The 16509-nt window shown below is 31.6% G+C and overlaps 1 protein-coding gene across 1 annotated transcript in view; it reads left to right on the forward strand.

Moving 5' to 3' along the window:
• LOC148275270 (putative inorganic phosphate cotransporter) overlaps nucleotides 1-16509 on the forward strand; it is a 47580-nt gene that overhangs the window by 9421 nt on the left and 21650 nt on the right. The gene's annotated exons all lie outside the window — the stretch shown is intronic.

A 16509-nucleotide genomic window follows, 5' to 3' on the forward strand; every position in this document is an offset into this window, starting at 1 on the left:
AAGTTGGGGTAGAGTGGGGTTAGAACCTCGGACCTCTGATCCACGAGTCCGCAACACTGGCCACGGGACCACAACCCGATTGGTAAGAATTCATGTGATTTCGTAACGTACAATATGCGTACTATGCGTAATAAACACTAAGCAACAAAAGTAATGGCGGATTCGGGGTTCTTCTATTGTTCGTTTACAACACCGTTCTCTACTTATTATATACGTATTACTTATAGTAATATCTTACAAAATTTAGAAAATTGCACAGCCTGTGTTATTGATCAGGGTCAGGAGCCGCCTGTAGTACCCATTATAATTTTACTGTTTAGTTCTTACGCTCATTAGAATCACAACTCAATTATTTTTTCTGGAACTCGTAAATTAAAGTCTTCCAGTTGCATTTTGTTGCTAATCTTACTACGCTACAAGCATTTTATATGCGTAGATACGCAAGTACCTGAAATAAAATATTTCAGTGCTTTTATTGATTATCGATAAGACTATGTAAATCTTACCTCAATTTTAATGCTGTCGAATGGCCGATATGTAAGATAGGGTGATATAAGAGTGCGCGGTTTTGGGTTTTAGAATTCATGCAAATAAAACTTAACATTTTAGAAAAATAAAAAAAAGTTTATTTCAACTCTTCGCTATCTATCTGTTACAAGAAAAAATGCGAGTAGTCTAACTCTTACCTATTACAACAAATAATAAAATGTAAAAAAAGTCAGTGAGCGCACTCATTCACACCCTGCAGCCCAAGAGTGTGTAAGAGGGTGTACACCAGAGCGCAAACAGTTTATGGTACGATGTGCGATAATCAAAGTCAAATATCTAAAAAATAATCTCCAGATTCCAAATAACCAGTGCATCTATCGTGTCACCATTCTTGGCATATTTTGCACTGAATTAGTGGTTCTTTAAGTATTTCTCCGCAACCTGGGCATTTCCAGATTTTCTTCTTTGGAGCTTGCTGAGGTTTTTTAAACATTTTTTTCAAAGAAGCAGCTTTCTTCTTCGTTTAAGTATTTCTAGTTGCTTCATCTTCTTCTAATTTATGTTTGTATGGAGAACTGTTAAGAATTTCTGATTTTTTTGCGCGCGCACTCTTCCACATTTTGTCGTTGCGCAGTCTTGCACAGCCGGCGAATATTTTGTCAAAAACATGCAACTAGCGCCATCTAATAAAACCTCTCAAATTTTAGTCGTATGGCAGCTAATTAGATAGATTTGTTATAGCAACAACAATACAAAAACAATATATTGCATGAAACCTCCACATAAGAGAGTTTCCAGAAGAGATAAATATTATAACAAACAAGCAAAAAAAATGATTATCTTACCTGCAAGTAACACTCAGCAGGCAACGGCAACACGGCATCACTTTACACTATCACTTGGTAATTAAATTTCTTACTAAACGTCATAGGCGGTAAAATAAATCGAAGAAGCACTCTTGTACACTGCGCAATCTTGTACCACCCTACCCTATATTAAAATTTTGCTTAAAACATAGTGTAGAAATTGAATATTTACATCTAAAATATATTCTTCCTAAACAAATAACTCATTTCCATTAAAGAGGTTTAAAGTTTGAACTGAGCAATTTTTTAAAACCGATTATTGATAGTGTAAAATTTAACTTAGACTTTAAGAAAAATATCTTATAATATCTATAAGATATTTTTCTTATGAATAATTATTTTAAAAAATAAAAACAACTTTTTTTTATTTGAGATTTTGTAAAAACGGCGTTTTAACAAAATCGTATAATGTCATTGTTTTTTGTCAGACGCCTTAAGGGTTAAAATGTTTAAAATTTAACAAGTTTTCTGATGCACGCACGTGCTAAAGGATAAAAATACATTGATGCCTCAAGAGTAGTAGATAAGTATTTTAGTACCTCCCACTCTGTGCCAGGATGACACGACATGCGTACCTACGTACGGAGACAGCTAGACACGCGGATATAAATAGATTACACGTGATCTCCTTCATCTCCTTAACTAAAGAAAGTTTTCATACTTGAGTACCCTTTACGCGAGGACAATACACTATATGGGACAATATTGCCTCGTAGCAGCTCCGTGAGTAGCCGTGAGTAACCGTGAAGGACAGGACGCTGGGACAATGCGAAAATTCGGCCGTGGTTCACACGTGAGCTCTGCAAAAGCGAATATGTCGCCGCCGAATGATCAATCAGCCTCGATTAGACGATTAGACGGCTAAGCTGTTCATCGAATGCCGGCATTTTATTGAATGATAATTTCATCTAATTTTTAAGAATATTTGTTTTATTTCAAAGTAATCATGTGTTAGATACAAAGTAAAAGTATTGTATTAATATTATTTCTCGGTGTCATTCAGATATTATATAGAAATGACACTCCATACAAATCCGAGCTTAAAAGTCGTCCCCAAAGGAAAGGGAATGACTAGCAGAGGAAGGAAGTGTCGTCACGTCAGATATGACGACGACGTTATCAAAGTCGACGTGATAACGTCGACTTTGGCAAGCAAAACACATAGTACAGTAAAAAGCGCGGACTGTTTACATCGGCCTACTGTAAGTTCTATTCAGTATGTCGCTCCCTTCCGCATACACAGAGACAGAGAACAGAGACAGGAAATAACTTACGAATTGGTAACAAATTAATAAGACGTTCTTTTATTAAGATAAGAACATTAATTACCGGTGAAACCATATCATCGCTTTTCCAGGTCGATTTGCGCAGTATCTTAGCGTATATATAGGCTTTTTAGTAATTGCGAGGAGAAAAGTTGCCGGGGACTGCTCTCAACAGATTGAAGTCCGTCCTATCAAACATATGCCAATTGGCCACAGGTTGAGGGACCATATTTCGAACGCTCATGCTTACTCTTGTTATATACCCAAATGCTCAATGTAGGTATTTTCTCTACGTAAGGAATAAACAAAGCAAGGTTAAGATTTATTTATTTCCACAGCGTTTGTATCTAAAAAGGTTTTGTGTAAGGACAGAAACGGTTGTATTTTATTACATTGTATCGATTATCGATCATTTGATGAATTGTTATTGTAAAGATACGGTTAAGTGTTATTGAGAGCCAGGTTAACAAACAGCGTAACGAGATTATATTGCAATTTTCAAATCAAAATACTTCGTCGAGAATTGTTCGAAATTGTTTAGTCTGCATTTTTATCGCATTTAAATCTAGGCTGGCATGACGTCTTCGGATAACAAAATAGATTTTTAAAATGCGTGCATTTATGAATAACTAACAGAATATGATAACGTATTATGTTCTTGCATAGATGTGTAATTATATAATTAATATATTAAACTTATTGTAAAAAATATTGAGTATTTTATGAGCATTAAAACAAAAATTGTTGATGATATGTTAAATTTTTTTAAACATTTTTTCAATCAAAAAAAAAAAACTAAATATATATTGCTATTTTTAGAATGTTATTGTAAAAAACTACTCCTTTATTCGAATATTATTTGAGGACTTGGTTTTGATTGCGACCTTAATCAGTTTTGAAGGCAATAAAGTCCCGTTATATTCCTGATGAGTTTTCTGAATCATTTTCCCGATTTTCAAGCATTGACGTCAAGAAAACTTTACATAAACATGTTTCTACCCACGAAAATGAAATCATTCTATTTCCAACCAAACGTAACATTTCATTCATCGTATTGGATTGACGAATAAAAGAGAATATTGATCGGTTTATTAATGAATGTTAGAAATTATAGATTGATTATAAATGACATACATATTTTTGTCATTTATTTATTTATTTTATTTTATTTTATTTATTGACTTATTTTATTTATTTATTCACACAAATACATACATATTACAAAAAATATAATAATAATGTGTCCCAAACTTTATGAGGCCTAGGGTCCCGTGTTGGGTTGGGATACAACATAATGGAAAGTGGAAGCACGTACATAATTAAATAATAGCAAAAATATAAATTAAATATCGTTACTTAAACATACATGTATTTCAGTAAGCATCTGGACAACACCCTTAATAGTATATAAATCTATGCAATATTTCGCAGCAGTCTCCTGCAATGGTCTCTCCCCTTAGACAAAATCTAGACTTGTACACTCTTTCTGATTTTTTTTTCTCATTTTCGGAATAAGAAGTCTAGGCATCCACAGGGCTTTCACCATTCTGCACATATTTGAACATCTATATTCCTCCAATTCTTCCATCTGTTGACGTTTGTGAAGTTAAATAGCTGAAACCTTTATTGTTGTGAATGTGATTCGTGTGATTAAATTATTTCACCTACATACTAGGCAACGCCTGAAAATATTTTTCAATTTATATACTTCTTCTTGGATCAGGAGAATAAGCCCTGTGGATGCCTAAACTTATTATTCCCTTCTCTAAAATGTTCTTCATCTCTGTTGTATTATGTTAATATTAACATCCTTGTCTATCCAATCATATGTATTATTTTAATAAATAATTGACGCTGAAATGACGCTCGAAACCAGAAAAATATCATGTCAATGTCATAAAGCTGTGCTTAATTTAATTTGCATTAGATAATAATTATTGTTGCGGATCTGATAAAGTTCAAATAAAACAATTGGATCATTTGACTGCAATTGACCTAATCAATTAATGGTCAAAGAAGAAATATTTCACAAAAGACACGTATTGTTTATTTAACATCATCGCGAAACGTACGTACATTGCAAATTTTATTAACAAACTGCACAATACATCATGATCGTAGAGCAACGACGCATGTGATTTTTTTCAACTTTAATTGAGAGCGATTTAATTATTTGTTGAACTTGACGTCACAACACAAAAGTATGTAATTTGATACTTTAGTTAATTATCGTATTTTGCAGATAATAAAACGCATTGTACCGTAATACGCAGCTAAAAATGTATCTATCAATTGTTAGAAAAAAAATGTTTTGGACGATAAGACGTATCGCACCATAAGACGCACCCCAATTTTTGAAAAAAGCCTTTTTATTACTTTTTCAATATCAAATAAAACCAATGCCGCATTTTTCGCACATCCGGCGTTGTTCTACGATCCCGACGAATAATTTGAAAAAACGTCACCGGTTAAAATGTTTCAATTTCCTGTACTTCGTAATACATTAAAATTAACGTATCTTAGTATGTTATTATTCATATATATATAATTACATTTAATGACTTTTAATTAAGTAGACACATTACTAGCGCGTAGAAAATGGCATACAATCAGTAGATCAGTACCTTGTACCTTCATTCTCCAACGGACTTTTATCATGATCAGACGTGATGCTATGTAGAAATATGCCGTCGTGTGTGACAAAAAAATGCTTTTATTGCATTGCAACTGAGAAAAAAAATGATAAGTATCGTTTCATTCGTAAATACAATCCAATTTATGAAATTAATAAATAGGTACTTGTATTTTTAAGAAAATTTTTCAAAATTTTGAAAGTTCGCGTACATAGAATAAAGAATAGTCCAGAAACCGCGCACGCACATCAAACAGAAGGCGACTCAACGACTCATAAATGAGTAGGTTTACGTTTTGACCCATTGGTTTCTTTGTAGATGTCGCTCAGTACGCAACTCCTGATTTTAATTCAATTATGCCGTGTTTTGTCCTTTTGAAGATTAGAAATACTGCTAGGATCTTAAAAAAACAGGATGCAATCACATTTCATCTGTAATTTGTAATGCATGTGAATATAACAAATGCATTACTTCAAAATTTGAATTATTTTTCCATCTATCAGATTGTCGAAGAAATAAAATGGAAATTTCGTTAGTGTTGCCAGAGTAGTAAATTTTTTTACCCTACTTTGCTCATCTAATGAAAGAATTAATGAAAGTTAGACCTCAGATTAAACTACGCCGTGGGGGACATTTGAACGACTTTTTCTTTATGACATCAAATATTATTTAACATGATATAAAATATCCGTTTTATGTAAAATAAAATTTGTTTTAAATTTTATGTTTAAAGTTCATTAATTCAATTACTCTTATTAAATGACCCTTTACTTATCTACTATGTTGTGTCAATCAATGTTTCCGCGTGCACAAGAAAATTTTAGAGAAATTGACAGATTACTTTTTTTTAACCTTACATTTGTGTTATGATTTTTTTTCCCCATCAAGCAACATTACCCGGTGACTTCACGAATGCACGCGGCGAAAGTAAGGCGGAGTGGGGGAATTATTGGACACAGTCCGATGTATTCAAATATGATTCTACGCTCCTACTGGACTATTCTTAATTCTATGGTCGCGTACTATCGTAACGTCTTCAACTTATATAATATGAACCTAGGAAACATGCAGGTATATCACTTTCTTACGTGCATTTGCATGCGTATCGTGATTAGGTGGAGAGATTTGTCTTTTTTTCAAAGTGTTCAGGGGAAACTCTTAGTTGTAGAAAGCATAGAAATAACTTGTCTATTTATTATACGTGAGTGATTATATTATAATGTCATTATATTATATTATAATTCGTGTTAAATCTACAAACAATTTCAGCAGTGTCGAAACTTAATGTCACAAAATGTCTCTGTTTCAAGTTGGAATTTGTATTCATAAATATTATATTACAATTAAAAGATTATGTTACCTTCCAAGAACGACGTGCCTTATCACGTTTGAGCAAAATATTTATATCGTCCTATAAATCACATTCTTTCGTTCAGATTCTTGCGGCTTAAATACAATGTAACTACAGTGTGGCAAAAGAAAAAATAATTATTGATGGCGCTGGTGTTCTAAGTCCTTAAAATATAGCTTGAATGACAGCTGAATGACAGCTGTCAAACTAATTTCATAAGTGATGGGAAATTACTGATCACTGAACAAATCAATTTTATCAGTTATTTAATACAATCATGAAACTCTGTTTCCGAAAATTGATATAAAAAACGCAAAATCAAGCCTATTATAGTAAGTTTAATACAATTATTCACCAAAAAATAAGACATTTATACTTTTTTCATGAACATCATCAAATGAACTATTTTTTTATTCGATCAATTTGTCCCATCTCTAACGTTTTTGCAAAATGATGTAACCTTGTAAGAACGTCATTAATAATTAGGTTTATTTTAGTTTTTTTTAGTTTTAAATCTGATTTTATACATTAATGTTGATTTATGTGTCAAGCATTGTATTAAAAAAATAAATTAACACCCCAGATACGAATGATTTTTCGTGTGTCAATATAAATAACTCCTTTGACGTTACTACAAAGTTATGTCGTCACTTTTTCTGAAAAATGTCATTCTAATCAATCTATGTTTTAAGGACTATAGTAGCCAATCACAAATGTCGCCAAGTTCTCACAGAATACTTAAGGGTTTTTTCAGTAAATATACACAAGGCAATAAAAAAGCAACTCACATATAAAAAAAATATTCACAAAACATCATCATTCCCTTTCCGTTCCCAATAATGCATACTGCATCAGTACTCTAACCGCTGATCAGAAGGTAAAATGATCAGTCTTACCGCTTTAGTTGCAGTGCAGGGACAATGAAATATTGTACCGTAGAGACACCTTTATGAATTCATATTTCATGTCAACCATGTGGGAAATCGAACTGAATCATAAAACAAGCAGCTTGAAATTCAGTGTTAATTTGAGATTTTCACTGTTTTCAATCTTCTTGGCAGACTGTGAGTCAAATTTATTACATCCACGTGCTTATTTTTTAATAATGAATCATTCACAACTTTAATTAATTGAATTTTTTTAAAAACTTTGACACAACAAAGATTAACGGGGTCAATACATTCAGGTTTATTTAAATTTATTAATTAACATTGTATTTTTATTTTTTTATTTCATACAAATAAAATTCCACCAAGCCACTTTTTGTTTAAAATAAAGTGTAACCTTAGAGTAATAACCTAATAGAGTCGCCCATAAGGAGAAAACCATTCTATGATTATTGATCACGAATTTATCTACAGATTACAGCAATATAACGAGCCGTAGGTACTTGAGCCAATCTAGAAAATTATTACTCTGAGAGCATACCCTAATTATGGTTTATCTAAAAATGTTAAATCTTAATTCTTTTATTGGTTAGTTTTATGTTTTTTGTATTAATGATTTAAAACAATCTTCTCAGACAACATTGTGCAATCTCATTAGAAAAATAAAAATAAAATAACGATTATCAATTTTCTAAACAGTACGAACATTTCCTGACCTGGGCTGATATTCTAAACGCTTTCGAGGCCGCAAACAAACCATTTATCTCGTGCGTTTACATACAAAATACACGAGATAAAGTGTTTTCTACGGCCACAAGCGCGGTTCAAAATACCACCCCTGCACACAATTATACAATATGGAAGGAACGACAGAGGGTACGAATAATAAAGGACGACCACAGTAAAATGCAACTTGATGAGGTAAATAATTTTAATCGATCAAAGGAAATAAATGAACATAATAGTATTTAAAAAACAAAGGTTCTGCTTATCTTTAAAATGTACATTTTTATTGTTTGATTTTCTAAAAATACGATATAGCACAATGAATTCTAAGTAACAAAAGTTAATATATCTTTGTACCTTAAATAATAAAACACGGGAGTCCACTTTTTACCGTTTTGAAACTAGAAATGCAGAAATTATCGCAATAAGCTATTTTTCACTTGAATAAACCACCCAAGCTCATTTTCGTAATAAAAATGCTTTTTTAAATTCGATTTATAAAATTAGTCCATTTTGTTTTAATGCAAAAAAACATCAGTAGTCCCAGGTACGCTATTTTAATGTGTACTATTCAAATAATCAATATTTTAAATTACAACTTCTTTATAGAGTGAAGTGATCTCATTTGGTTCAAAAGATTTTATGGTTTAGAAATGGCAATCACAAAATCTTGTTTTCTGATATTTTTTAATATGAAGATTCCATGTGGCCACAGATCTACTTCAATGACGATTTTTTTCTTAAGTATTTGTTTTTTCTCAGGTAGGCACTATTGAAAAATATTACTTGTACACGGAGCAGTACTATAAATTTTATGACAACTAAATTGCCGAGGATATTGACTAGAAATTCCGGTTAATTATTTGTAAATCGCTGACTACTTTTGAAAAAAATATCAAATGTTTTATTATTACTCATAAAAAAACATGTACAGAAAATACATTTCTTTTTGAGTAAAAAACTATAGTATTAAATAATTCATAATTTGAATTCTAAATTTCGGTAATTTGTGATTGAAGTATGCGAAATATGTATATTAGATAATTTGAGTTTCCGTTGGCCAGCGAAAATATCAAATTCAACAAGCAGTAAAGTTTTATCATATTTTAGTTTTTAGTACCACTCGAGAGTCTCGCGTCATTCCTATTTACATATACTTTAGTTATTCTTAAATGCATTATAGATTCTTCGAGGTGCTAATACAAAAAGTCAAGTAAGTGATTGTTTAAAAAAGCATTTCACAGGTTATGAATACGTCCGCAGCTCTTCACATAAATTGGCTATTTGAAGACTCCATACACACTTGTTCAAATGTTGAACTTCTGCCTGTTTTTTAACGTATAAGGAGTTTTAAAGTGGGTAATGTGTAATGTTTTGACACCTTGTTTTACCTTATATTCTGAAAGTACTCTAAAAACTGTTCCATTATCAATCTTACGGTGTATTTATGTTTTTTGTATCATGTTTGAGTTAAGTCGACCATTTCTCCAAACTGTGGTTCATTTTTACGCAATATCGACTATTTGATCACGATAGAAATTAAAACATTCTTAATTTGTTAGATTCGATTAAGAGGGGTCTGCTATAACTTAAAATATGTTTCTGTCTAAACTTCATTATTCTTCCAACTCACTGAATAGATAATACACTAATATATCTGTGTTCCAACCTGTTTCTTTTTCCTTTGCACTTCTAATCATATCGATATTTTCCGGACTGCATATTTTGTTCCTATGCAACGTTATATTATTATGTCTAGGGAATGCAATCCCGCAAGATAATTTCAATCCAGGTATTTGCGGGACCGAGCCATCTTAGTCCCGCTGGATCCAGGTATTAGCGGGATCCAGCAGTGTGAACGACGTGCGAACTTAGATCTCGGAAATCAATCGTAATAAAGACCTAATAGACTTTGTATTCGTGGTTTTAATTTTAACCCAAATCAAACCAGCTTTTTGGTACATCTTAAGTGGTTTATTAATACTTTTAGACATAAAGATTAAGACATAAACTGACATAGAATAATCTAACACACAAGGAATAAATTGACATAACAATATAAACACAAGAAACGTAAATATAAGTTTATATCGATGGCCATAAGTTGACAGCTCGTAACTGACACTTCAGAAATAGAGCTACCGACGTTATTGTCGCTAGTCAATTAACAATATAAAAAACCTAGAAAGTTCAGTTTACTTTGATTTATCTAAAACAATCAATATTCAATTAATAAATCACTGCGTTGCGTCATAATTACAAGTTGTAAAGCTAGGGTTTCCTAGGACAGCGGTGCCCGTAACTTAACGGCCGTAGTGGACGGTGATGCGGTGGACAGCCGTCGCAACGGTGACTAGAGAGTGGTTTCCTAGGAAAATGGTGTTGATAACATTCACGGCCGTTAAGATTCCGGCACCGCTGTCCTAGGAAACCCTAGCTTCAGCCAGTCCACGGGCACCGGGCACGGGCCACCGCGTGCAGAGTAACACGCACGATTCACGCTTCTCTGTAATCCTGCCAGTGCGGGATGCCGGTAAATTTTCGACCGAGATTAGCCCCGCAAAATGTTGCGGGATCCCGGTATTTCGGGATCCCGGGGTACCGGGATTGCATTCTCTAATTATGTCTAAATAACTGCAGTACACATCTCGAATAGATACCGAACAGATACAATTGCCATTACTATTAGGCTCAATAGCCTCCATTTTATAAACAAAATATATTTTTAAATGGAAATATTTGCGGGCGGCAAGTATTGCCGCCAACGCATATGTACTTTTTTTTCACTTACAATGTTTCGTGTCAGTATTATTTTTCCTTAAAAGCCTTTTTTAACTTTTCAAAATGTTTTACTTTATGATGTTTTTGACCGCTAGGATGACCTTTGTATCTTTGCAAACGGTTTCAGTATATTTATATAGGAATGGCTGTCACATTTCAAAACGCATCAAGTTTATTATTTATCTCTCTTTTACGTGGATGTTTCACACACTTTTACATTCACAATCACATTCTAGGAATGTCTCGCGGTTAGTTACAATAATTTGCCTTATTGGCTCTGTAATCCGTGATCTGCCTACTCGGGTAATTCGAATACCTGTTAAACTTCGTGTATTTATAAAATCTTCCATCATAGGATAAAGAATAGTCCAGAAGGAGCGTAGAATCATATTTGAATACATCGGACTGTGTAATGTTGCACGATGGGAAAAAATATAATTATAACACAAATGTAAGGTAAAAAAAAGCAATCGGTAAATATCTCTAAAATTTTATTGCGCGCACGGAAATATTGATTGACACAACAGATTAGATAAGTAAAGGGTCATTTAATAAGAGTAATAGAATTAATTAACTTTAAACTTAAAATTTAAAACAAATTTTATTTGACATAAAACGGATATTTTTATATAATGTTAAATAATATTTGATGTTTTAAAGATAATGTCGATAGAGTTGTTCATTCCGAGATCCAATTTTCATTAGTTCTCTTATTAGATGAGCAAAGTAGGGTAAAAAAAAATACTACCCTGGCAACATTAACGAAATGTTCATTTTGTTTCTTCGACAATCTGACAGATGGAAAAATAATTCAATTTTTAAGTAATGCATTCGCTACATACACATTCATTTGCTAATTACACATGAAATGTGATTGCATCCTGTTTCTTTAAGATCCTAGCAGTATTTATACACTTTAAAAGGACACAACACGGCATAGTTGAATTCGAATCAGGAGTTGCGTACTGAGCGATGTCTGCAAAGAAACTAATGGGTCAAAACATAAACCTACTCATTTATGAGTAGTTTAGTTGCCCTCTGTTTGATGTGCGTATGCGGTTTTTGGACTATTCTTAATTCTATGATTAGAACCATACGAATTATTTTTATTCACACCCCGAGCAATGTTTGCTAGAGAATTAACGTAAAATTAACCAGATACGTTTCCAGAAACTTTTAGATATGTATTTGAATCAGTAATATCAGTACCATTCAGAGATCTGATTAAAATTTTAATGAAATAAAGAATACTTAAACTTTATCTTTTGAGTTCATTATTCATCTCTGCGCTGCTATTCCGAATGCTCTCGCGGCCGTAGAAAACACTTTTATAGCGCGTATTTAGTATGTATTTACGCGTTATAAAAGCTTTTTCTACGGCCGCGGTAGCGTTTGGAATAGCAGCCCTGGCATTGGATGTGCAAAGTATCATAGTGAATCATGCCGGAGTAGATTAATAGAAATTTAATTTCCGTATTAATCCCTTCGATATTCGATGTTGTAATTGATACGATGAATGCCTTAATCCTTTTCGTGGTTGTAAATGTAAGTCTATGCTGTTTCCTGCAATCTACGCACGAGCATATACCATTTTCCGTGTACCTAGTAAGTACTAAGTACGAACTATAAAACACTCGCTTCTGTTATCTTTATGGCGCTTTAGGCACACAGGTAAAATAGGTGATTTCATAATTAAGCAAATGTTGAAATTAATAACACGTACAGTAAATTTTAACATTGCATGCTTTTTTAAATTATGGATACGAACATGAGGATATTCCATGTATCATTCTCAAAAATAACTTCTTCGTCTCTGTTGTCATACTTAATGTAAAATTTAAAATCTGATTTTTACGAAAAATCATCTTGTCGTGATCGTAGAACAACGACGACTGTGCGGGAAATGCGACATTGACTTTCTTTTATATTTGATCCTGAAAAGGTTAAATAAAAGCTTTATATTCCAGGTTTGAAAAAATGAAATATATGAAACGATTTCAAGTACCAAATGATATAGTTGTGTGTTTATCAAGTTGTGATATAAAGTGCTGAAAGTTTTTTCAATGGCTTTCTTTAAAGTTGAAATTGACGATCTAATAAATGATGTGAAGTATTTTATTAATGAACAAATTATTTTCTCCTTAATAAAAGTATTTTTTCATTAAGTTTAGAATATCACACTTATATAGTAAACAATATCCGGATATTTATTTATGACTTTATTTTATATTAACAGTCTTTAAAACACAAGAATTACAAAAGAAAATATCTTCCAACTCTATGGGACCTTTATCTTGTGCTGACACGGGACATAGAGAAACCAAAAATAACAATAATACACATTGAATCATAATAATATACTTATTACAAAGTCTACATAGACCAAAACTTAAAATGGAAAGACCATATTAGTGAACTAGTTAAACGAATAAATAAATGTATATACATATTTATTAGATTAAGGAATATTTTCAAAAATAATTATTTAAAAATAGCTTATTACTCAATTGTAAAATCTTTGTTACAATATGGTATTGTAGGGTGGGGTGGTTCATACGCCAATATATTAAACCCCCTTAAAATAGTACAAAAAATTAAAGAAAGATCAATTATTAAAGTAATTCTAAAGAAAACCTCAACATTCAATACGGAAAGTCTATTTAAAATATTAAGGTCCATACAGTAGACACTCTTTATAAAATAAATTATATTATACAAATATATAAAAAATAAAAAATAAAAGAATTTGAAACGAATAAGTCACTTAGATACCAACATAACATTAAAATTCCTAAATTCCACACAAGTCATGGTCAAAATAGTTTTGTCTTCATAGTTGTAAAAAATTATAATAATCTTCCCAATGAACTAAAAACTATTAAAAATAACATGTCAATAAATAAATTTAAACTAAATCTAAAGAAATTTTTTGAACACGTGTAAAAACTACATTAAATTTTAATTAGTATGAATGTATTATTGGTTTATGTTTTTTCTTTATTTATCCTATGCTTTTATTTTTTTCTCATGTACTCGTATTTAAAATTATATAAACTCTTATAATAAACAATAAACAACTACAACAGTGTAAGTCACTCTCCAAGCACAAGAGTTAGTCTCTTTTTGGGAGAGTTACAGTGATAACATTTACTAGATGTGTAAAAGTAGATATGTTTGGAATTTTTAAAAAACATGTACCTTTCATGAAATTTATTAATAAATATATATATATTAATAAATATAATACCTGAAATCAATAAAACAATAATTCACAATTACGCAAATAACAATTATTTTAGAGTAAAAAAAATGTTGGTTCTTTTCTTCATCCATAATTTCATGTTTTAAAACTATAGTTCAGTAGTTCGTAATTATGAATCTTTGGAATTTATTTTTTTTGGAAAGATTATTAAAGTATTTTATAAATAATACAAAAATAGCATACTCGACACGTTTTTTCTAAGTAAAATTTGTCATTGTTGAACTGCGCGCTAAAAGTACTATCAGCACTTTGAAAAAAAAAAAATATTTTCCTCCGATTAATAAAAGCTGTTGAGATATATGTTTCTAATTATTTTCTTGTTTCATTCACGTAAATGCTAATACAAAATCGATTTTAATATTATACTGGACGTTTCAGTTCGAGACTTTTGGAGTTTTATTTTGATATAATTTATTATGATTATGCAAAAAGACATTCCGCCCGAGCATTCGATTATGATTTTGACTATTTTTATTCGTATTCATTGATAAATGTCAACCAAGTTCAAGTTGCTTTCTGTGCAGTGTGCAGTGAAAACATGATAGAATACGAGATAAATACTTGGACGACATTTTATTATTTCATGAAACATACTTTTTTCTTTACTTTATCGTTTATCTAATACTAACGGCAATGCGGATACGGGTAGTAAGTATGTATACAGGAACGTATGTATATCTACATACTACATACGTGAGTATATATGTTTTCCATTTATCACTTATTTCAATACACGTGACTTATTTTATGATGCTAATTTAGGTGTGAAACATTATTTCAAGAATGAGTCGTTCCGGCATTTATTGGGTTTGGGTACCGAATGCATCATGCAACAGAAATTAGTTCGTCACACGTTATGCACAACAGCGACATTTTATATGACGTAGATTATTTTATCGAGAAATGAAGATTGTATTATCTAAGAGTAGTTTTATCGACACGGGAAATCGATTAAAACGTGTCAGAACACTATCAGATTCTTGAGATTTTACACTTCATACATCTTGACGTCAATGTAATAATATTATAAAGTTATTGCATTGAATGAATAAGAGTGTTTATCCACTATTCGAGACCGATTCGGACGACGCCAACGGATCATCCGTCCGATTGAATGGTAACGGTTTCCTACAACATCCTCCCCCAGCCAGTACTATTTGCGCCTCACATCATTAATAAACAGTTACATATTTTTATAAGTTTCATCCCCCAAATGTGAGCTGTTTTCAATTAAGTAGTTAATACTCCTTTACCTTTTTCTTCGTATTGTAGATAGATATAAAAGAGCACGCGATAGGTTTATTTAGCTGCCGACAGAGAGATTGTTTATTTTGAGAACATGATGACACGTCAATTTTGTCGATCAAGCAAAATGAAAATGATAAAATAGAGTTCGAGATGACATTTCAAATAACGGACGCTGTATAAAAAAGGGGACAAATGCCCACATGATTTAATTTATACTGTGTTTTATATATATTTTTTTATTTTTTTATTTATTTGGATAACCAACAGCTATAATTATATCATATTTATATAACAAAACAAATAACAAATAAGCCAATTACAGGTTTTCACAAGTAGCATCACAGTAAGTTAAAAAAGATTCTCGAACATAAAATGAATAGTAATTAAATGTAAATTTAAAAGAAAAGAAAAAAAATACTACGAGTTATTTTGAAAGCAAACGCCGCACGTTATTAAGATTATTTTCAAATAAATCTATGTTAAATGATTTATATTAGTATGTATGCTAGATTTCAGAGCATTGCGCCTAGTCATCCAGAATCTCGAAACAGGATTTCATGGGCAAACACGCTTAATCAACTCCGACTATTTATTTATTTATTCATACAAATACATATATATATATATATACATACAGGGTGTTCTTTAAACCCTGTCATATCCGAAACCACGATGATCAGTATGGGCAAGAAGACATATAAGCATATTTAAAAAATATTTAGAACAAATATTGGCGTATCAGACTTCCCCTCCCCCTCCTTGTTTCACCCTTGAAGAAGTTAGAAACCATTTGCTTTTTCTTATATTATATTTTTTAAAATTTTATTCGTTCTAAAAATTTATTTTCATGTGCCAATATGTCTTCTTGCTCATACTGATCATCGTGGTTTCAGATGTGACAGGGTTTAATGAACCCCCTGTATATATATACATATATATATATATTACAATTTTCTTTTACTTCTCCTAACTCTATGACGACAAGAGCCCTGTGTTTATCA

Source organism: Micrasema longulum, unplaced genomic scaffold (genome assembly GCF_059751315.1).
Source record: "Micrasema longulum isolate JH-2025_06_02 unplaced genomic scaffold, ASM5975131v1 h1tg001475l, whole genome shotgun sequence".
Classification (NCBI taxonomy): Eukaryota; Metazoa; Arthropoda; class Insecta; order Trichoptera; family Brachycentridae; genus Micrasema; species Micrasema longulum.